This window comes from Urocitellus parryii, unplaced genomic scaffold, assembly GCF_045843805.1.
Source record: "Urocitellus parryii isolate mUroPar1 unplaced genomic scaffold, mUroPar1.hap1 Scaffold_59, whole genome shotgun sequence".
Classification (NCBI taxonomy): domain Eukaryota; kingdom Metazoa; phylum Chordata; class Mammalia; order Rodentia; family Sciuridae; genus Urocitellus; species Urocitellus parryii.
The window spans coordinates 1265304-1290445 of record NW_027554094.1 but is presented as its reverse complement, the minus strand read 5'-3'; the positions used below and the strand labels follow the sequence as shown (position 1 = coordinate 1290445).

General features: G+C 37.0%; 1 non-coding gene and 1 pseudogene across 1 annotated transcript; one reads left to right on the top strand and one right to left on the bottom strand.

The window, feature by feature from the left end:
- Window positions 1–6813: 6813 nt before the first annotated feature.
- Window positions 6814–25142, top strand: part of LOC144252789 (transport and Golgi organization protein 1 homolog) — a 34179-nt pseudogene continuing 15850 nt past the window's right edge.
- LOC144252805 (U6 spliceosomal RNA) lies at window positions 11867–11973 on the bottom strand. The gene has a single exon (XR_013343061.1). It is a non-coding gene; the product is annotated as a U6 spliceosomal RNA (small nuclear RNA).

Genomic DNA, 25142 nt, shown 5'->3' with positions numbered 1-25142 from the left:
AGATATCAAAGACTTATTATGAAGAATGTAAAATAACAGTTATGTTTTTATTTTGATTACAAGTTAAAAGGATGACATTTTGAATATATTGAATTATGTAAAATGTATTATTAAATGAAGCTCATCTGTCCTATTTTTTAAAATATAACTTCTAGAAAATTTAATTTACATGTAGAGTTTATATTTCTATTGGTGGTTCTAAGGGCTTCTAGAAAATTTAATTTACATGTAGAGTTAATATTATATTTCTATTGGTGGTTCTAAGGGATCAGTGAGAAATAAGAGAAAGATCATGTTCAGATTCTCTATTTCATCATTTGCATTTGATGTCATTCACTGATCCTCTTATGTATTCCAAACCATTTCAAATTTCATGTGGATTTGGGTAAGACTGAGCTTTCATACTAATCACAGAGAACTTACTTTCCCATATATGTTTGTTCAGTGTCCCCCACTGAGTATAGTCTTCATAATAGTGTTTATGGTCCTGTTTCTAATTTTACACTGCATGCATCAGTTAAAATGCTGAAGATTCAGGAGGGTTTGCTTTGCTTCAGTGTATGCTCTGGAAGACTATATGTTATCCCGAAGAACATATTTTCTCCTCCAGTCTCCCTGTCTCCTCCAAGAGGTGCATGTGATCTTCCAAGCACACTTTGGGAGGATGTTATCAGCCTTACTTTGTTTCAGTGAGAAGAGAACAGTTTCCAGAGTAGGCACTATCTAAAAATGTCTCCTTAGTGATGAAGGCATTTATTGCCAAGACTTTTGTTGCTTTGTCAATTGTCTATATTGGCTGTAACCGCCAGGGTTTTGCTGTTTAATTATTTAAACCACATAAATGGGCAATCTTTCATATATTATTTCATTTTCTTCTTAAAAAATGAATTATAAAATTTTAACTTTGACCCATATTTGTATAGATGAAATATCTGAGACTCAGAAAAGTTAATGATTTCCCTATAGTCACACAATTAGACTTCTGACTCTTACTACAATCTTTTTGGCTATATTCCTTACTTCTGCTGCTGTTCTGGTAAGGAAGTAATTTATATTTCTGAAAACTAAATGGATAAAGCTCAACAGAGCACTGTGGAAATTGAGATGTGCAGGCCACAAGTCCCCAATATCTGTTCTGCATTTATTTCAACACACCAAATATTTGACCTCCGTGAAAAGAATGCCAAGGTAAATTAGGCAGAACCAGAAACAGGAACTCATATACATGCCATATATTAGTGGCAATTTCAGATGTTTGAGTTTCTTTCTTTGTACAGTTGAAAGTGGAATAATATTTGTCAGGGCTAGACAAACAGTAGATGCTGGCAGAAGACCTTGCCTTGTATATGACTCACTTCCATTAGTACAGTACACTTCAACATGACTTTTTAATTGTGGGGAGTGCCTCAGCCCTACTGGTCATGCCCAGCCTAAACCTCCAACTTCCCTGGATTTAAGGACAAGATACTTGTTTAAATTCCACTTAAGTTATATGATCCCTTTACTTAAAGTCTAATATTATATGCATTTTTATTGTATTAAGTCTAAATCTTTATGCTTGATTTTCAAGGAATTTCATAATCTGACCTAAGCACACAAATATGTCATCCTTTATAGAATCCTTTCCTCTTAGCAAAATGAGGTGTCCTTACTTTCTTTAAACATACTTCTTTCTGCTGAGTCTTTCTTATGCTGTTTAATTCACTTGCCTTTTATTCTCTTTTTAGAATCTGAATCCTATGTACTTATCCAGGTCTAGCTCAAATCCCAAGACTCATCTTTTACTTTTAACTCTTTAGTGTTTACAATTTGTACCAAAATACATTTTAGCATTTATTTTGTGGCAGGGTAGGGCCCTTGCCACCCTCCCACTACACTAACTTTTACCAAGGAGGAAACTGGTATTACCAAGAAAGACCTGTTTATTTTTTAGGAGTTCCCATTCTCGAGATTATAATGAGGATCTAGAGTCACCTCCACCCTTGGAGATAGATCCAAGATTGGGGTCCTTCGGCACAGGTGTAAAGGTTGATCCATTGCCTAAACCTCTTACACTGGCACAGAAGATGATGTACACACACACACACACACACACACACACACACACACATACACATACACACACATACACACACACACATACACGCCAAAACTCAGAAAGGAAGGAAGGAAGGAAGGGAGGGAGGGAAGGAGGGAGGGCAGGGAAAGAAGGAAGGAGACCCTTTGAAATCCATTGAGAAATGATACTGTTCTGGTCAACCTGACAGAAAATGGATATTTGTTGTCATTTTCTGACTTACCATATTGTGACCAAGCATAGTGCTTTTATTTTTATTATTTTTTTACTAAGACCTTTACTAGGATTCACCTGGTTTATAACTTTTTCATTTAAATATAACTGAATCTGCTGGAAGGTGGTGGCAGAGTCTGTAATCCCAGATATTCAGGAGGCTGAGGCTGGAGGATCGAAAGTTTGAGGTAAACTTGTGGAACTGAGCCAGACTCTGTTTCAAAATAAAAACTAATCTGGGCATGGTGGCACACACCTGTAATCCCAGCAGCTCAGAATGGTGAAACAGGAGAATTGGGATTTCAAAGCCAACCTTAGCAACTTAACGAGGCCCTGAGTAACTCATTGGTACCTATCTCTAAATAAAATACAAAAGAGGGCTGGGGATGTGGCTCAGTGGTTGAGTTCCCAAGAGTTCCATCTCTGATAGCAAAAAAAAAATTAATAATAAATGAATAAATAAAATAAAAAGGGCTGGGGATGTAGCTCAGCAGTGGAGCACCCCTGGATATTTGTACTAGGGAATACAAAAAAAAAGAATTTTCAATACATATTACTTTTTGTCTAGTTTATTTCATTCAGAATCTCTCTGTTTTTGCTATTATCAATAGTTCTTTATTCTTGCTAAGTATGTTTCCAAAATTTATTATCTATTTTCCTATTGATATACATTGGGGATTTTTTTAAGTAAACCAGGTTATATTTATACAGTGGACAATTATTAAGCAATGAAAATAAGAAGTACATTCACATTCAACAACTTGGATAAATCTTATAAAAATACATATGGAGCTAAAAAAGCCGAATACCAAAGAACACATGTGTATGATTACACTATATAAAGTAACAAAACAGGCAAAACTAATCCTTGTTATTAGAAGTTAAAATAGTGCCTAACTCTGGGGGAGCGGAGGGAATAATTAGGGGAGCAATGAGAAAGGGCTCATGAAGGTGCATTTGATGTCCAATTTCTTGACCTGGGTTAGGGTTCAGTGGATATGTTTACTTTGTGATAATTCATTGTGCTATACGTGATTTTCTTTTGTCTGTTATATTTAATAAAAGAGAAGCTCTATTAACAGTAAAAAAAAATCAATCTCTACATTCATGTAATAGTTAGTAATCCAATGCCTACTATATGGTTAATATGAGTATAAGGGTTCTGATGCATGTAAGACAGACATGTTCCCACAGTCCAACACTGGGTATTTTTTGACTATTACAAATAAAACCACCATGAATAGTTGTGCACAAGTCCCAGTGTGGATGTATGCCTTGTTCTCATAGCTTATTTCCTCTCAGTACTATTTATATATGGGGGCTTAATAGTTAATATATGTGTTTAATAGTGTAGTATATTTATAATATTATTGGAACCATGAGTTTATCCAACAAATCATTTGTTAACTCTCTCATACATTCTAGGCATTTCCCTAGTCACCGATGTAACAGTAGTGAACAAAACAACTAATTTCCTGCTCCTGTTGGAAATTGTGTTTGAGGTTGGGTCAGAGCAGTCAAGTAGATAAACAAATGTAAGGCAAGTGGTAAGAGAAGTCTAAAGTGGTAAGGCAAGTCTGAAGAGAAAGAAAGGCAGGGTAATGGGCTTGATAGTCATGGCAAGAGGCTCTATTTTGTGTAGGGTGGCCAGGGAAGGCCTTTATCACATGAAATGCCACTGTTAGAGAGACATGATAAAGTGAAGGGGTAGTTAGCTAGTCAGATGATTTGGGGAGTTAAGGTTGAGGCAAAGTTGCAAGTGTAAATGCTCTGAAGCAGGGGTGGGATTGGTGTATTTAAATGGAACTAACAGACAAGAGAAGAATGTTAGGAAATGGGGAGAAAAGGATGAGGGGAGTCACATTGAATAAGAACAGTCCATACTAAGGCAGGGCAGTCCATAATAAAGTCATGGCTTTTTTTCCTTTTTTTTTTTCCTGATAACAGAGATTGAACCCCCAGGGGCACTTAAACAATGAGCAACACCCACAGTCCTTTTTAAAATATTTTATTTAGAGATAGGGTCTAACTGAGTTGCTTAGGGACTCACTACATTTCTGAGGCTGGCTTTGAACTCAGGATCCTCCTGACAGCCTCCTGAGCTGCTGGGATTACAGATGAGTATGACCAGGACTGGCTAAAGTCATTGCCTTTTATTTGGAAATGGGAAGCTATAGGAAGATTTTGAGCAGAGAGACACGATCAAATTTATATTTAAGAATATCACTCTAGTTGCCATCAGGACAATAGATATTGGGGAAAATGAGGGCAGAAGCAAGGACAGAAGAAGGCTATGGGAATCATTAAGGTGACTTATGATGTGGGTTTGGCCTGTATATTGGCTTAGCAGATGCAGAGGAGTGGTCAGATTCTGGGCATGTTTCAAATGCTTATTTGGAAAGAAGGAAGTCAGAAAAATAAATAAATAAAATGCTATATAATTTATATCAAATTCTAGAAAATGCAAAACAATCTATAACGACAGGAGATGTTTGGAGACAGCCCAGAAAAGGAGAGGGGAGGGATTACAAAGAAGGATGAAATACTCTTTTGATTTTGGTGTTAGTCTCATAGGTATATTCATGTCAAAACTTATCAAATTGTACACCTTAAATGTGCAATTTATTGTAGGTCAACTATATCTCAATAAAAATGTAAAAATAAAGACATAATATTGTCTAATGGAATGGAGTTGGAATGTGAGAGAAAAGAGATCAAAGATGGTTTGTAAGTTTTGGGCTTTGAGCACCTGGATAATGGGAATAAATTGTCATTCTTATTTCTGAGATAGGGAAGACTGAAAGGAGCAGATTTTGAGAGAAAAATGAGTTCAGTTTTCAACATGTTGTTAGAGATGCCTACTAGATACATTTTATAACATAATAAATACATGGTAGAAAAGAAATGAAGAATGACTCAGATAGACAGTTTCTCTCTATGATCCACTGGTTCTCCAGAAAGCGCAGAAGTACACTGGACCAACCGGGACCTCTCATGGCCCCTGTAGACAAATGTTTATGCACACCTTTTTTCCATCGTTTTCTTTATTTAACATTATGAACATGGTGGACTAGATTTTTTTCTCTAAATTTTAAAGATTCAGTTAATTTGGGGAAACAACTGATGGGTTCATTGTTGGAGGTTGATGAATAACCTTAGCAGAGACTATAGTAACGAGCCCTTGGTCACAGACAAACGAGAATGGCTCCACCCAGGATGGGAGCATTACAGACACTCTTCCTTGGGCTGGCTAGCTTGTGCCTTCCCCCTGTTAACTGTACATATCAGTAATTCAGCTATATTATGATTTAAATCAGATTTTGCTCCTCTTGTCAGAAAGTACAACAATTGCTTGTTAGTTGATAGGTTGTGATGAAAAGGAGTCTACTCCTTTGGCTTGAAACTTAGCTCCATTACTCACTGGATGTGTGACTGCCTCAATTTACTCTAAAATAAGGATTGGAATAGGACCTACTACTACTGTAAGGTACTATTGTTATGAAGATTAAATTAATTGATATGTATAAAACCTTCAGAATAACAACTGGACATAAAGAAAGCGTTCAAGAAATGTTAGCTACTAGCTTTCTTCTCTGACAATCAGTTTTGTCAGTTGGTTCCCACTACGTTGTGGACTTTTTTGGACCAGGACCAGATATCTTGTCTTTTGATTTTCATCCACTCCCACACCATGCTAGGACTTTGTCCAGCGTCTGGCATGAATGGTAGCACAAAATGAAAGTTAAAAATATGCTGTTGAATTAAATGATTTCTTCCCTTATGGATAAAGATAAGAATCTTAAGATCTTAGCCCAAAGACTAATGTCCATCTCTCTGCCCCCATCTGTCCCTGCCTTAAAAAATAAAGCAGGCCACTGTCTCCAGTTTACACCCTCACTCACAGTTCCATTCACCTTCCCCTTTCCTAATCAGAGGGATCTTGGGGTGGGGCTTCAAGGAACCTCTAGGAGTTTGAAGGGGAGGGAGCCTGGAACCATAGATTAGCTGTGACAAGTCAGGGGTGGGATTTGGTAGTTCAGAAAAGGAGGTACCAGACCAGGAATGAGGGATGGGAGTGATGGTGGAGTGGGCTAGTTCAGGGTGGACCAGAAATGAGACATTGAGGAAAGCCAGAAAGGGCCAGTTGGCGGAGGGGGGGGGATGGGTGGGTGATGACTAGAATCATGCGGAGGGTCGCTTGTGAGGGCACAGAAGCAAAGGCAGATGATTGGACGAGAAGGAGAGTCCTAGTTGCCAAGGCAGCGACTAGAGGAGAAGGTCTTCAGTTGAGGAGAAGGTCTCCACTAGAGAAGGACGGAGCTCCAGCTCCATGCAGTTCTCCAGTAGAGTCTGTGGATCGACCCCCAGATATCCCTGCTGACGGGTCACCCGGGAAAGGCTTAAGCCTTCCCGGGCACCACCCCTCCGTGCTTTGCTACCCACCCGCCCCCTGACGCCGGCCTCCGGCGCCGCCCGCTGCAGCCTACTCCACCGGGTCACCGGCTCCCCGAGGTGACCACAACATGGTTGTGGCGCCACTGCTGCTCTTCTGTCTGTTCGTGCTGTGGCCGGCCTGGCGAGTGCCGGGCCAACGGGACCTGATCACCGGCCAGCGCTTGTCGAAGCACAAACTCTGTGCAGATGAGGAATGCAGCAGTGAGTGCGCAGGCGGGCGGGCCCGCCCCGCCCGGGTCTCCGCGGGGGCTCTGATCCCCCGGTCCCCAGCCCCGTGGGCTGGGCTAGGGGGTCCCAGGATGACGGGTGGGGCGCAGGAGTGATAGAGCCTCGGGAGATGAGAAACAATTTTTCAAAAAAATCCCCAATAATGGCATCAACAGCATTCTACTTTTGTGTTGCTCACTCTCATTTTATCAGTAAATTAGATGATGACTAATTGTTTTATTTTATCCATCCAGTATGGTGCTATAAAGCCGTAATTACTGTATTTTGTGTTTTTAAAGGTTCTGGTCTGTAAGCATAGCTATAAGCATTATCCTGCACCAGTGCAGGGCTTGGCAGCACTGATCTGAACCCCCCCACCATTTGCACACACAGAGTGTAGGAGAACTCATAGTAGGGGGGGGATTCAGTTAATGTGAGAAGGAATAACATATCAGTTCTCCCATTTTCCAGAAGACATTGCATCCATATATGAACACTACTGACTTCTGAACTGTCTTTAACTCCATAAGGTTCTGAAAATGAATCACGCACCATTAAGATTTGTTATTTTCATGCTCCAAAACTTTCAAGATTAGGGATAACTTGGCTTACAAAATTAAGAATGAATTATTTCCCTGGACTTTTAGGTTCCACCACAAAATGATGTCAATGACCTTTAATAGGTAAAATCTTCCCAAATGTCATTTAATGTGTCTCAGGTGCTGAGATGCTGAGCCAATGGGGCAGACTTCACCAGCAGTCAAATTCATAGACCAATAGTGAATGGAGGGTCTGGGGTTGTAGCTCAGTGGTAGAGCGCTTGTCTAACATATGAGGCACTGGGTTTGATTCTCAGCACTGCATACAAATAAATAAAATAAAGGTCCATCAAAAACTAAATAAAAATTAGGCAAAAGCTTAAAAATATAGTAGTGAATAGAATCTCAGGGTTGAGAAAGACCTTAGAGGCAACTGGTCCAACTTCTTAATAACTGCATGTTGGACTCCTGCTGTTTTATCAAACATACCCCAGGCTCATGTAACTCATACTGAAATTCCACCCCTACAAGCTCTCAGGTCTAACTGGAATTCTACCTCATTCACAGAGCCTCAATGCAGGTCTGTACCCAATTCCCTTTAGTCTCTCTTGGTATTACTGTGTTCTTTTTAAATAGCTGTCATCTGTCCATTCAATAAATAATTGTTGAGTATCTCTGCCAGGTGCCAGATACTGTGTTAAGCCTTGGCTCATTCCACCTGCAAATCTGCAAACCAAGATTCCCTCTCTTTCAGCTTTCCTAAAATTTTAAACACAAGTTTCACCAGCACTAAATCCATATTTTTTGAATGTGACCCTGTCTATATATCTCTGGTTTAAAAATTTTCCTTGAGTAAATATTGTTCTGGTAGCAGTTGTATGGCCATGGAAGTAGTGGAGAGTAGACTGGAGATTGTTCATTTTATAATTGAAGGGTCTGACAGCTCTAATTAGGATTTTGAAGTTTTCTTCTCTGTGTTAATTGTCTTTAGGAGAGCCACATATTCCAGGCACTGTGACTCATATATTTAGTGAAATACTCAATGAATATTGAAACTGAAGAGAGACAATTCTTATTCTATAGCATAAAATAAAATAGCCATTTCCCCTTTCAATTTTAGAGCTACTTATAACAGAAGGTACTCCTGTTGATGCTGCTGATACAGAAAACCAACTAGAGATAAATGTGGAAGAGCCAGAAGATGCCACCCTTTTGGACAGCATACTTTTCTTGTTACATTCATTCTTGCTTTATTTGTCTAAGATGGTAAGTTTGACATAGTTTCTTCAATTAGAATGTTGATTATTTATTAGTTTTTAAGTGGCTTCTGGTCATGAAGTGAAGAACTTAAAATGTCTTTATGAAAATGACTCCTGACCCTTTGAGTAGATAGCTCCTGGAACAAAAGCCATAGGGGTGTGGCTTTAATGGCTACTTGGTTTAGCACATGAGGAAGATTTGCTGTCTACCAAGGCTGGACATTTGCACACCTGTAAAAACTTGGTTCTTCCCCTCAGAACCTTTCATTCTGGCAGGGAGATAACAGCATTCACTTGAAACACAGTAAGATAATGGCAGAAAGAGAGGTATTTATTTGATGGTAGAACATTATTGTCCATAAATGCATTTATTATGGTTGGAAGGGTGATCAATAAGGTCAGAAAGTAGTTGAGATGTGTTTGAAGCACAGGCAAAGGGCAAACAGGAGTCTGACATGTGGTTTGTTGTTGATTAGAGAGGCTGGGGTGGAGGACGGTGGGGGAAGCTGGCAGTCAGAAGAAATGTGTTCAGAGAAATGGAAACATGAAGAAAAGGATATTCTCGGAGGGCAGGAGAATGTGAATAGTTGGTGTTGTAAAGTGTGAAGTTGGAGGGGGATGGGCCTGTTGGAGAGGCCAGCAAATCTTAAAGGAAGTCATGAGCCAAAGTAGCATTAGATCATTAATAGTGGGGATCCTTAGAAAGTTTTAAGAATGAAAGGAATTAGGTTAGATCTGTTTCTTAGAAAGAGTCACTTAAGGCTGATCTTTCTAAAGAAAATCATGATCCAAACAAGACATTTAATCTGTCTAGAAGCTTATCTAAGCATTTTAGGACTTACCTCCCCCCCATTGGTATTTGTTGATATTGGACTTTTAGAATTTAATTATAGGAATGAGAAAGCTTTTAGAGGTTGGAGAATTTAATTATAGGAATTATAGGAATGAGAAAGCTTTTAGAGGTTGGAGAATTTAATTATAGGAATTATAGGAATGAGAAAGCTTTTAGAGGTTGGAGGGCCATTGTGACAGTAATCCTCCTCAACTGAAGTTGTTTCCTGTAGGTTGTGTTATTTCAAGGCTTGTGTAATAAATATGATGTTGTTGTTTTCCTTGTAAAATGTATAGATTTTGAAGCCAGGTAGATCTGGTTTCAAATCCCAAGGTTATCATTTAGAAGTTTGGGCAAATAACTAAACTTTTGAAAAAAGTTCTCCTCATCTGAAAAATGTAGATAATGCTTACTCCAATCATAAGAATTTAATGATTTGACAAGGTAAAATGTCTGGTGAGGTGTCTGGCACTTTGAAGGGTTTTACCCCCACACACCCCCTAATTCTCATGTAGGCAGTCAGAAGGTGGTATAAAGACAATGAATACCTGGGGAGGAAAGACCACCAGGGTGGAAAAGATGTGGTGAGGAGAAACAAATCATTTTTCAGTTGGCTCCATGTTTGTTCATGATGGTGGCAGCCACCTGGGTAAGGGGTATGTACAAGCCAGGCAGTTAGAATAATGATATTTCCAGTGATTAAAGCAGTCTTCCACAGTCATAATTTGATTATCAGAATGAATCAGCATCACTTGGAAAGTTAACAGCCTCACGATATGGGAAGGATTTCTTTATTCACATTTTTAGGTATGCACAGAGCCCTCCTCTAGGTCTAGGTCAGGGGACACGAATGTGGTACAGGTATGGTCAGTGATTGTACGGTGATAGGTAAGACATAGACGTGAGTGGCAAAGAAGAGGCACAATGTTAGGAGACTGATTTGAAAGGAGATTTCAAAAAGGCATTTTGATGGCCCAGTATGTACAGGACATTGTGCGAGGACTAAAAGAGTCTTAACAGGTGTAAGGCATGATTGTGATTTTTGAAAGCCTTAAGAAAAGGACTTAACAAATATATGCAAAAATTATGAACAAGTCAATGTAAAATCTTAAACAAGTAGTATGATATCTGATAGGACTGGAGAGTAATAAGCTCTGATGTGTTTGGGAGATGTGCACCAATCAGATTCATTGATCAACGGAATCTTAGTATTATAAGAAACCTTGGAAGGCTGCTAGTCTAGTTTCTCACTCATTGCTGTAATTTTCTTTACTGTGGCCCTGACGAGTAGTTATGAGGCTGTACACCAGTATTTCCTAGCATGAGTCACTCTCTTACAAGGCTATATGTTCTTCTGTTGTCTAGTTCATCCTTGTATTGACTCCAAATTTTCCTCCACATGATTTCCTCTATAAAATTGAATTCTTTTCTACATAGAAATCCTTTAAATATTTGAAGTTATATCTTAATTTAAAAATTATTTTTAGTATTTTTATCATGGAAACTTTCAAATAAGAGCAGAGAGAATAGTAGGGGACTATAGGTAACCATAACATACTGTATATTTTAGAATACTAGAAGAAAAGATGGTAAAAGTTTTACCATAGAGAAATGATGTTTGAGGAGGTAGATATATTTAACTGATTTACATGTTACATAGTGTATACATGCATCAAAATGTCATGTTACCTACTTCAATAATTATAATATTTGTTTCTATGTACTAGTTAAAAAAATAAATTTAATTAGAAAAGCTTTAAAGAAAAGCATAGAGAATAGTATAATGAACCCATGGGCCATCACCCAACTTAACAGTAATTCCTTGATAGCCAACATCAGTGAGTTTTTTTAATTTGTTCTAATTGGTTATACATGACAGCAGAATGCATTTCAATTCATTGAATATAAATGGAACAAAACTTTTCCTAGTTGTACACAACACATGTGTAGTCCTACATGTACCTCGGGTAATGAGGTTCATCTCATTCTACCATCTTTCCTATCCCTATGCCCCCTCACCTGTCCTGCCTCCCCTTTGCCCAAAGTTCCTCCATTCTTTCCATGCCCCTTACCACACACCTCACCCCCATTATGGGTCAGCATCCACTTTCAGAGAGAACATACAGCTTTTGGTTTTTGGGATTGGCTTACTTCCCTTAACCTGATATTCCCATTCACCCGCAGATGCCATAATTTTTTCTCTTTTAATGCTATAAGTAATATTCCATTTCATATATGTACCACAGTTTCTTTATCCATTCATCTGCTGAAGGGTTGGTTCCACAAAACTATGGAATGCTTCACAAATGTGGGTGTCATCCTTGCTCAGGGACCATGCTAATTTTTTTTTTATTGTTCCAATTTTAGTATATGTGCTGCCAAAGTAAGCACACTCTGAGTTTTAACAAATGTAGATACCCATGTAAAAACTACCATAATCAAGATATAGAACAGTTTTTTCACTAGAAAAGGGGTTTCCTTGGGATCCTTCCCAGTGAGTTCCTTCACCACCTGTTCCAGGCAACCACTGATAACTTTTTTTTTTAAACTATAGATTCATTTTTCCTACAGTACTGTTTCATATATATGCCACTATAAGTGGACTCATACCTAGGAGTGCAATTGCCTCCTACGTTTAATGTATGTTTAATGTATGTTTTTATCTTATGTGATACTGTCAAGCCATGCTGAAAAATGACCACAATCATTTTATACTTCCACCAGCAATTTAGGAGACTTCCACTTGACTTCATCTTCACTAGCACTTGGGCCATTCTAGTGGGTATGTCTTTGTGAGTTTATTTCCTGATAATTAATGATATCGAGTGAACTTTTTTTTTCTTTTGAGATAGGGTCTCACTAACTTGCTTAGGCCTTTGATAAGTTGCCAGCCTCAAACTTGGGATCCTCCTGCCTCAACCTTCTGAGTTGCTGGGATTACAGACATATGCCATGCTGCCTGGATCAAATACTTCTTCATGAGCTTGTTGACCATACTGTTTTTGTATGTCAACTCTCTCTGGCTAGCTGGAATCAAGACTTCTCCCAGCTCAGTGCCAACTGTGGGATTGGTTAGCTTATAGTTGTTCTTGGCCCTCACAGGTACTGCTTAGAATGTAGCCCCAAACTGAAGACCACCTCCATGCAGATTTCTGGAACTCTTTTTCTTTGTGGCTCCCATCTTTCTGGTAGTTTTCTCTACATATTTTTGGCTGCTTAATCTCCTGGAACTATGGTCTCTCTCTCCTCAGTGAGACTGTTGTGCCCCATTTGGGTTCCCCTTCCCAAACTGAGGTCTAGAGGGTGCCTCCAGGTAGAATGCTCACCTTTGTTCTCCTGCTCTTAGGGGTGACAGTTGCATGTCCCTTATGGCTTTCTATCTGAAAATAGCTCTTTAAAAATATATTTTGACTGGGCATGATGGCATATGCCTTAATCCTAGTGGCTCGGGACAGGAGGATCACGAGTTCAAAGCCAAAAGTGAGGTGCTAAGTAACTCAGTGAGACCCTGTCTCTAAATAAAATACAAAATGGGGCTGAGACTGGGGATGTGGCTCAGTGATCAAGTGCTCCTGAGTTCAATCCCTGGTACCCCCCCCCAAAAAAAATATATATATATATGTATGTATTCCGACTTTCTGGTTGCTTTCAGTGGGAGAACAAGTTTCATATAAGTTACTGTCTATTGATTTCTCCTTTTGTTGTAACTTTTTGCAGTAATTGAAAAAAAATATGTTTGTGGGACTTCTAGGATATATTGTAGTTTGGGTGAATAAATGACATCCCCCTGGTACAACAATTTAACCTGTTTTCTCTATTGCTTTTTTTTTTTTTTTGGTGGTGCTGGGGATTGAACCTCGGGCTCCATGCATTCTAGGCAAGTGCTGAGCTAACAACCTCAGCCTCTCTCTGTTGCTTTATATTTCTTGGAAATTCTGTTTCTTATGAAAACTTAATAGGAAATATTGCATTGACATCTGCATGTCCTCTCCTTTGATGTTGACTACTAGTCAACAGTGACCTTGGTGAGATTTGCTAATATATTACAGGTTGCAAAATAGCAATGGTCTGAGTTGCTGGGATTTTTCTTTCTTCATTTAAAGGCTGGAATGCCTATACAAATAAAAATTTGATTGATTATTCTTTCTTTTTTTTTTTTTGGTACTGGGGATTAAACTCAGGGGCACTTGGCTAGTGAGCCATATCCCCAGCCCTATTTTGTATTTTATTTATATACAGGGTCTCACTGAGTTGCTTAGCAATTTGCTTTTGCTGAGGCTGACTTTGAACTTGCTATCTTCCCTCCTCAGCCTCCCCATCTACTGGGATTACAAGTGTGTGCCACGGCGCCTGTCTACGATTGATTATTCTTTACACAGATATTCGGTTTGTATAGTTAAGGCAGGAGATAAACATTTGACTCCTTTTCTTCATTTAAACACTTTTCAGAATAGTAAGGTATTATTCTAGCATTATCAAATGATACCCAAAGGGGCTTTTGAAATCTTTTTAATTTTTATTTAAGAGTCAATATGATGTCATACATTTAAATATATTTGGTGTGTTTAATCCAGTTAGGAATAGTAATTGTTCTCACCTGATGCTCAATTTCTCCCCCTTTTGCCTTGTAGAAGCCTCCTTATCTTGGCTCCTGGGACCCTTTGCCACCACCTAGTGGTCATTATTACCTATTTCCCTTGCTTTTGAACTATGAGATGTTCCGAGTTCATCTTAAACATTCCCTGTCCAGACCTTGAAGGAACTATTTCTCTAAAAGAACTTTGGTTCCTTTCAATAGGAAATGATATTTAGAGGCTACATTCCAAGTACTAGGATTGCTTATTGCTCAAATTGACTGTCATTTGTAGGCCTTTTTAGTGAACAAAGCTCAGAAATATGTGGGGATTTTTCATCATGTCATTTAGATAATTCCCATGAAAATTCAGGATGCTAGAGAGATTTTACTTCACTTCATCTATCTTAGATTTGTGTTTTCTTTCTCTGATGTTGGAGTTCCAGTTTTCAATGACATCAATATAATTGTTTACAGTCTTGTGCCACTTAATGACATTTTGGTCATTAGTGCATAATAATGGAGCTAAAAAATTCTTGTCACCTAGTATTTTTAATATCTTTTTTGTGTTTTGATATGTTTAGATATATAAACATTTCGAATGTTACAATTGTCTACATAATTCAGTATAATATCTTATAGGTTTTTATCCCCAAAGCGATGATATACCATATATGAATACCTACGTGTGGAAATGGCTATATTTTCTACCTGTGGAAATGGCTATATTTTCTAGGTTTGTATAAGTATACTCAATGATGTTTACACACTGAAATTGCCTAAGATGTGTTTCTCAGAATTTATTCCCATCATTAAGCAACACACGACTATATTTATGTTATTTAAAATACTTTCAGGAATGTATTACTGAAATGAAATGAAATTCTCTTGTCTTTAAGCTATATCCCACTAAGGTATGTTTGAAATAATTCATTTCTGTGGTTTGTCACCAACATGATATCACAGGTTGTTTCATTTTTGCTTTCAATATTTAGGTGTTACGTTTTAAAGATTTTTTTTTGTTTATTTTACACTTATTTAAATATTTAGAAGAGCTAAAGTTAATTTGTAAAAATAAGTTGTTTCTGTTTTCTGGTACTGGTGATTGAACCCAGGGCTCCTATCCACTGAGCCACATACCTTGCCTCTTTATTTTTTATTTAGAGATAGTTCTCACTAAGTTGCGTAGGGACTTGCTAAGTTGCTGAGGCTAGCTTTGAACTTGTGATTCTCCTGCCTGATTTTGAAAGAACTCTAGCTTTTGTCCCAGTTCTGTCTACCCTGATGTTACTCTCTTTTATAGTTAACTTTTAAAATTTATTTCATTATGTATTCTGCTATTAAAAAATAAGCAAATGAGAAAAAGGGATATGTAGCTCAGTGGTAGAGCACTTGCCTACCATACATGAGGCCATGTGTTCAATCCCCAGCACCATAAAAAGAAAAGCAAATGATTTTTACATCTAGCTATGATAGCTTTATATAGGTACTGGCTTCACTTTCCCAACTGAAACAACTAAATAAATATGAAAAAAAAAACCCCAAACAGATAAAATTTGAAGATCCAGTAACATTGAAGATCAAGCAACAAGAATGATTCTGGAAACATAAGGAACAAATGCTGTGAGCTCTTTAGTTGCCCCAGCTTTTACTATGCTAAGAGATTCCCAAGCCATGACAAAGAAGGGGAAGTCAGGCAGAACCAGAGGATACCATGAATTGAGAGATGGTGCTGAGATTCCAGGAAAACCAAAGTGACTAGAATTCACAGGGTGGAGTACCAAAAGAAGGTTGCTACATTGAGAGACAATTCTGGAAATCTGTGAAAGGCTCTCTGAGTGTTCAGCAGGGTATTGATCTGCACATAAGTGTGATGAAACTGCTTAGCAAGTCAGAGAAACAATCTTAAGTGATTAGAAGGAACAGGTCCTAACACAGGGACCAGAATAGCACCTGGAAAAAACTATCTAAGGAAGTTGGGTAGAATAATCAGAAGGGTGTTACCTTGGACTGACTATTACAATTTATGTCATACCTAACAAATATTCAGACCCAAGAGAATCAAATTGTTTCCAGTAATTTAATTGTATACGAAATATTAAGAATAGTAATTCATAATGTATGGCATCGAATCAAAGCTTACCAGGCATGCAAAGAAGCAAGAAAAATACAATCCACAATGATGAGGAGAAGAATCATCCAATCAAAGCCAACTGAGAACTGGTAGAGATGTTAGAATGAGGTAATGGCATTTTTTTTAAAAGTTATTACTACTATATTTCATGTGTTAAAAAGGTAAAAAGAGATATATAGAAGATATATTTTAAGAAAATCAGACTTCTAGAGTTGAAAATATATGATAAACACAGTGAATGGGATTAATGCCAGAATAAGCATTGGGATGAAATTGTTAGTGAACTTGAGGACATAGCAGGAGAAGTACCCCAAATGAAACACAGGGAAAATGTCTACTGTTAAAGAAAAGTGAACCAGAGCATCAGTGAGCTGTGGGACAGTTTCAAGTTGAGTGATGAGAGGTATTCAGAAAAATATTTTAAGAAATGATGGCCAAAATTTTTCAAAAATTTGTGAAAACTGTACATCTGTACCTGTACATCTGCAGATCCAAGATATTAAATGGAACTAGAGTACAAAAAGCATGAATAAAGCTATATCAAGGTATATCATATCATAAATAAATTGCTCAAAACCAGTGATAAAGAGCAATCTTAGCAGTTAGAGAAGACATTTATGTAGAGAAGAACTAAGGATAACATCAGATTTCTTGTGAGAAATTAGGCATAAGAGAATATAGTGGAGTGATACCTTTAATATATTTGAACAGTAATAATGTTGGCTGATAATATCATGCCCAGTGAAATATCATTCTAAAATGAAGACTTGTACTGACATATAAGCTGAAAGAATTCACCCTACACTTGCACCAAGACAGCAGATGGAAATAATGGAATAAAGGAGTAAAGAACACTGAAAATGGTGACTGTGTGCATAAATATTTAAAATAATTTTTCTTATTTGAACATTTTAAAAAGTCATTGACTGTTTAAAGACAAATATCGGTGTAGTATGGGACTTAGAAAACATGTAAAGTAAAATACATGACAACAGTATAAATCTCAGAAGGGTAGTAACTATTGTAACGTTCTTATTGAATATGTGAAGTAATATAGTAACATCTGAAGGTAGATTGTGACAAATTAAAGATGTATATTCTAAACCCTGAAGCACTAAGATTAGAAAACAGAGTTACAGCTTAATAAGCCAATAGAGGAATCACTAAAAATACCGATAGTGGTATTTCTGCAAAAGAAGACAGAAAGAAAAGAAAAAGAACAAAGAACAGAAGGAACAAATAGAAGATTATATTAAGCTTACACCTATGCACAGCAGTAATCCTATTAAGTGGAAAGTATCTAAATACATAAAGAAGCAAGACCCAAATAGATGTCTAAGGAAATAACACTATAAATAGAAAGACACAAAGAAGTCAAAATTAAAATGATTGAAAAAGGCATCTCATGTTAAACACTAGTCAAAGGAAATCTGGAGTAGCTACATTACACCAAAAGAGGTTGTAGGGCAAAATATATCAGGACTAAAGAAAGTTATTTCCTAATGATAAACAAATCAGTCAAGATTATATAATAAACCTAAATGCTTGTACTTTTAATATTAGACCTTCAAAATACAGGAAGTATAAAAATTGATAGAATTATGAGGAAGATGATGAATCCTATAGATTACATTAAGAGATTTCAATATCCTCTCCTCAGCAATTGGCAGAAAACGAAAAATAAAAGTAAGGTTGTAGAAAGTGTGAATGACATAATCAATGCATCCATTTGAAATTAATTGACATTTATAGAAAACCCCTAAGGAGCTTAGTGCACATGGAACATTTACCAAGATAAACTATATTCTGGATCTTAAAAAAATTATGAGTAAATATAAAAGTATTCAAAGTCAGGCAAAGCCTATTCTCTGAACACAATAAAATGAGAAATCAATAATTGAAAAATCTGGAAAATTCTGAAATATTTGAAAACTTAAGTGCCAGGCTGCAATATATATATATATATAAATGAACAACACAGTATATTTATTTTTAATGTGGTGCTGGGGATCGAACCCAGTGCCTCACACTTGTGAGGCAAGCACTTTACCACTGAGCTACAACCTTAGCCCCCACTGCTAAATAATTTTTGAGTCAAATAAATCAGAGAAGAAATTCATATTTTGAGTTGAATAAAACTGAAAACAACATATCCATTTGTGCAATGTCACTAAAGTGTTATTGGAAAGTTTATGGCACTACCAGGCCCAAGATAGCTTTATTAAAAAAAGAAGTCCCCAGTCATTGACTTTAGTTCCTACTATGAGAAACTAGAAAAGGAAAAATAAGTTAATCTCCAAGTAAGCAAGAAAAAAAGATATAATAAAGACCATAAGTCAGTAAAATTTTTAAAAAGGAAAATAAGAGAAAATCAATGAAACCCAAAGGTAGTTCTTTAAGATGAATAAAATTGATCAACATCTAGTGAGGGTAATAAAAGAGGAGACACAGATTACCAATACCCGCAATCAGAGAAGGAATATACTACAGATTTCTCAGATTCTAGACTGATAATGGGGATATTATGAACAGTTTGTTAATTAACTTGACAATTTAGATGAAATGAAAAAATTCTATTGAAGCCACAAATTGCAAAAGTTCACTCAAGAAAAACAGACAATTTCATAAACCTTGTTGACTATTAAAGAAATTGAAGGTATAGGTAAAAACCTTTCTACAAAGAAAAAAATATAAGACCCAGATAGCTTTATTGGTGATCCAATTAAACCTGTAAGGAAGAAATGATACTAATTCCTAATAGTATTAGTAATACTAAACCCTTGTAGAATATTAAAGCAAGGAAATATTTCTCCTATGAAGCCAGTGTTATCACTACACCAAACCAAGACAAAGATACAACAAGAAAAGAAAACCACATACCTCTCATGGGATCTTCAATGAATCTGTACAGAAATTCTAAACAAAAATTTAAGTCAAATACAACAATATGTAAAAGGAAAATACATCATAGACAAAAACTAGACTGATGATGGGGATTTATGTCAAGAATCCAAAATTTATTTGAAAATCAATGAAATTTACCACATTGATGTACCTAAAAGCACAATCTTTGTGTTTAGCTCAAGAGATACAAAACAAGCATTTAAAAAATATAGCAGAGGGAGGGAAATGTTGGGGAGTAATATTGGCCAAATTATATTGTTATTTTGTGTGCATCTACAAGTAGGTGACAATAAATCCCATCGATATGTAAAAAAAAAATCAGCCCTGATTATTATTTAAATTTAGATGATGATTGACTTTTATTTTATTCACTTATTTATATGCGGTGCGAGAACCTATTGCCTCACACATGCTAGGCAAGTGCTGTACCATTGAGAATCAAACCCAGCCCCTCAGCATTGATTATTGATGTAGAAAAACAAACAACAAACTAGGAATAGAAGGGAGCTTAAAACATCCTCTGAAAAAATGCAGCTAACCTTATACTTCATGGTTGATAATTGAATACTTTTCCCCAAGATCAGAAACCAAACAGAGATGTCCACTCTCATTACATCTATTCAGCATTGTACTGGGGTGCAGTAAGAAAATAGCTAGTATACTAAGGCAAGAAAAAGAAATAAAATGCACTCAGATTGGAAAGGAAGAAATAAAATTCTCTTTATTTTTAGATAACATGAATATATATAGATACAATCTGGTATGATTTAGAAAACTATTGTAAGGTTGACAGATAAAATTTACATCTAAAAGCAATTATATTTTCTATATATTAACAGTGAATAATTAGAAATTGAAATTTTAAAGATTTCCATGTACAATAGAATAAAAATATGAAGTATTTAAACATAAACGTGGCAAAAACTAAAATGTATATATTAAAACTATAAAATATTGCTGATAGAAATTAAAGAGAACCTAAATGGAGAGATATACCTAATTTATGAGTCAGAAGACTAAGGTGTCCATTCATCCCAGTTTAATCACCAGAGTCAACATTATTCCAATCAAAATCCCTGCAGAGTTTTGTAGAAAATGACAAGCTGATTGCAACATACCTAGAATACGTGGCTTCAAGACTTAATCTAGGACTGGGGATGTAGCTTAGTGGTAGAGCACTTGCCTAGCATATGCAAGGTCAATCCCTAGTACCATACGAAGAGGAAAAAAAGAAAAAAATATTGTAAAGCTACAGTAATCAGGATTGCAGACAAAACATTGGAACAGAGCCAAGAATTCAGAGATTAGATACACAATATATATGGCAACAGTCATTGACAAAGATGGAAAGACAAGTAGAGAATGGAAAATTTTTTCAGCAAATGCTACTGAAATTACTGCATATTTATATGCAAAATATTGATCCATGCCTTCATTAGACACCTGAATTAATTCACAGACTTAAATATTAAACTTAAAACTACAAAACCTCTAGGAAAAAAAAAAGAGAAAAATTTTTGTTGAACTTAGGTTCTGCAAAGATTTCTTAAATTTGAAAACAAAAGCATTAAAAAGGATTTGACAATGTGGGATTCATCAAACTAAAACCTCTGTAGTTCAAAATACACTTTGAAGTGAATGAAATGGACAAAACACAAGCTGGGAGGAAATTACTGTAAAGCATTTATCAATTCTTGCATCAAGAATATATGAAGAACTCTTAGAACTCATTAGAAAAAAATATAGTCCTGTAAAATAACACTTCATCAAAGAAGATAAACAGATAGTAAATACATTTAAAATGCTTGACATAATTATCAGGGAAATGCAATTTTGAAGCATAAGAGTTACCACTACACACTTAGTGGTTGGAGAAGAGATGGAGTAACTGGATGGGTACACAGCTGCTGGGGATATAAAGTGGTAGAATCACCTTCATAAAAAGGTAAACATACACCAGTCATATCCAACCATTCTTTTCCAAAGAAAAGATAAGTTATATAGCAATAGGAAGAATTTTATATCAGTGTTCTTGGCTATTTTATTTGTAAAAGCCCCAAACTGGAAAAAAATCCAAATGTCTATCAATAGATGATAGACAAATTGTGGTACCTACATATAATGAAATGCTACTCAGCAATAAAAATAATGATAGATAAACTGATGTACATGAATCTCAAATTATGCTGAATAAGAGAAGCCATAGAAAATACAATATATTATCCCATACACATAAAACTTGAGGAATACAAAGCAATCTATTAAGATAGACATTTTGCTGGAGGAATGGGAAAGTGGGGGGCAAGAAGGAAGGGTGACAAAGGGCAGAATTACCTAGAGAATGAGAATATTTTTGGAAGTAAAGGATGTGTATATTATCTTGATTATAATGGTGATTTCATAATTTCATGTTAAAATTTATCAAATTGCACACTTTAAATACATGTAATTTATTGCATGTCAATTTTACCTCAAAGCTATAAGAAATAATATATTCATCTTTTTTTCACTTTCTAAGATACAAATAGTATTCTATAAATATTTTTCTCTACTTCATTTTTAAAAAAATGTATTCTGGAAACCAGCTCTTAGCAGTATTTAAAATTATTTTTTTTCTTCTTTGGTTTATTCAACAACTTTCATTGATGACGGTTGTTTCAGCCTTTTGTGACCATCTTGTATTATTATAATTAATGCTTGAATAACATAGTTTTGTAAATACAAGTTTTAAACATTTGTTGTTGTATTCCCAGTATCTTTAGAAGTTAGGGCTGGGGGACTATAGCTCAGCAGTAGAGCACTTGCCCTAGATACCCTTCCCCAGCACTGAAAAAGTTAAAAAAAAAGTGGGATTGTTGAGTTAATAGGTAAATATATAAGCAGTTTTGGGAGATGTTGCCAAATCTCATTCATAAGGGTTGTATCATTTTGTATACTTATCAGCAGTGTCTGAGAATTTGTATTCCCCCACATTCTCTGACCTACTGAGTTTGTTGTCAAACGTTTGGATCTTGCCAATGCAGCTGAGAAATGGTATCTTGGTGTGGTTTAATTTGTATTTTGTTCAATGTGAGCTAAGCAGAGCATGTTTCCATATGTTATAGCTATTTGCTATCTGTTTATTTCTTCAGCCCATTTTTGTGTAGGTTTGCTGGCCATTTTATTTATAATGTTCTTTATATTTCAGGAACATGATTCTTTGGACAATAATATGTTGCAAATATTTTTTCTCAGGTTGTCATTGTCAAACTGCGTGTGTGTGTGTGTGTGTGTGTGTGTGTGTGTAGCAGGTTTAGATACAGCCAGGAAAGATTTTTTCAATGAGGCAGGTTTTGCCCACTCATAATACATAGAAAATTTCACCCAATATTTTCTAGTACTTGTTTATTTTCTATTTTTACATTCATGTATCTTATCCATTTGTAGTTTATCTTTTGAATAAGTAGAGAAAAATCCAATTTTATAATTTTCCATGTGGTAACGCTATTTTCCCCAAGTCTATTTTCCCCAAACTTTTATTGTACCCCAAATGTCCAGTTGGTTCTGTTTCTGGATTCTCTATTCTGTCCCATAATCTCTATGTATTCCTGTGCTTGGACGAGGGTACATGAATTAATTATATAGTCTGCCCTCCCTGTACCCTTCATTGCTCTTCTTTTTCAGTGTTTTCCTGCTTATTCTTGTTGTTTTGAATTGACTATATTCAACTTGACGACAGATTTTTAAAGATCCACAGATGTTCATTCCCTCCCCAAGTTAAACGTCCCCAGTTTCTTCAATTTTTAGCATGTGCTTTTCGGGGGCTATTCATGATTCTGTTCTTTTCACAAGTCATGCAACCTTAAAATGTGGCATCCAGAAATGAAGCTACTGGCGTGGGGTGATAATGACATGATTCCTTAGGGTAAGGCTTTTTAAAAAGAGTGTCATCCACAGTTGGAGAAAGTAACAGGACTGGAGTGAGCAGGGAAGGAAAGCCCAGTACGAGCAGTAGTCCTTTAGCAGGGAGCAGGAGAAGCATCTCCTCTTCCGTCTGCACTTTTGGGGCAGGTACGTTGACAAAAGGGTTTTGCTCTGGGAGGGGCTGGGAGGCCTGACTTTTCTCCTTTTTCCTAGTCTCTGCCTATAATCCCCTTCTGCTAGTTCCCTGGCTTCCTCCAGGACCTTCTAAATCGCCGGTCTTCTCCCAGTTCCGGGGACAGGTGAGCCTCTTTCCTTCTGGAGTCCTTTCATTTGGACTCTTCCGCTCAGCTCTCCTCACGCTGTCCCCCGCCAGGCTCCGCAGTTGGTTCTTTCCGCTCCCGCCCCCGCCCCTTGGCATCTTCAGTCTGCTCACTGCAGTCCGCCTAGGGGCTTCCTCTGATGACCCGTTTTATGTGCGTTCAGCGGAAAGCGCCTGCGGTGGAGGAAGGCAAAGTTCACTCCCAGTACCTGCCCCCTGCGCTGGTTCCTCCCAAAGTAGGAAACAGTGAAAGAGAGGATCCTGTGCTGTCCTGCAGGGAAGCGTAGCCTCCGCTCAGCTGTCCCTACACTCTGGACTCAGTACCTGCCACTGTGCTTCTCCTGGGGACCCGGAGCTCCTGGGACCCCTGTCGGTGCTCTACGCAGCCCTCAAAGCCAAGCTACTGGAGATGATGGTCCCATTCCCAGGGAGGGACCCCAGCTCTGGCAGGCGGGTGGCTGAGTTCTGGTGGAGTGGGTGCACTGACTGTCGCGGTGACGGAGAAATGGAGTGTGTCAGGCCCAAGGCCGGCAGGACGTGACTGTATTGTTAAGCGAGGCCAGTGAGAGTGGACTTGAGCTTTCCCCACTTGCACTTTTTTTTTTTGACGGAATAGAGGTGACAACCTCATGGTATGTTCCAAAATGCAGCCAACAATCCAAACAGCTAATGTTACTACAGGTCTTTTCCCTACGGAGACTGCTGGGGAATTGGGCCCAAATGACAGTTATCTCGCATTACATATAGAGGGCGATGAAAACAGAGTAGGCAGGTGTTTACTGCACTGCCTTTGAGCAACCATTTAAAATTAGGCTTTGAATTTTATAGTAGGATGTTAAATTCAGAGAAGTTTATCTAAGCCAGTTTTCAAGAGTTGTCTGAAATTACATGTCACTTATCTGTTTATATAAGAGTGGAATGGAAGTAAGATTTAAAATCTTATACATATATCATCATTGTTTTTATTTGTTGCCATAAAATTAATTAGTTCTTTCATATATTTAAGTTTTTGTCTTAAATGAATTTTTTAAATTATAAAAATCAGGTTAACTAAGAGAAAAGAATGATCCAGAGGGATTCTAGCCAGGTGTTAGACAATGTGATGATATAGGGCCTGTTACAAACTGGAAATGTATGCTCAATTTAAAGTATTTAGATTCCGGCTGGGGTTGTGGTTCAGTGGTAGAGCGCTTACCTAGCATACATGAGGCACTGGGTTTGATCCTCAGCACCATATAAAAACAAAACAATGTGTCCACCCTAAAACTAAAGATACATAAATAAATATTTTTTTAAAAGTATTTAGATTCATTATACTTGAAAACACTGCAAGAGAACAAAAAATATGAGATTGCCAGTATCCTCTCTCTTGAAGAAGCTATTGGAAAATATTGAGGAGGTGGATTTCTGATGAGGAGGTTGATTTAGAATTGCCATGATTCTTTGTGACTGTTTTGTTATAAATTTAAGGTTTCCCATTTCTTCTAATTTGTCTGTTTCAGCTGTTTACTACATTGCCTGATGATACTCAACCTGGGCCTGATTTTTATGGACTACCATGGAAGCCTGTAGTTTTCACTGTTTTCTTTGGGATTGTATCCTTTCTCATTTTCTTTTGGAGAACTGTTGTTGTTGTGAGTAAATTGACTTACTTATACCTTAGCACATAAGCACAAGGATTATTTTATATAGTCACTGCCCCCCCCCTTTTTCTTTTTCAGTTGCTA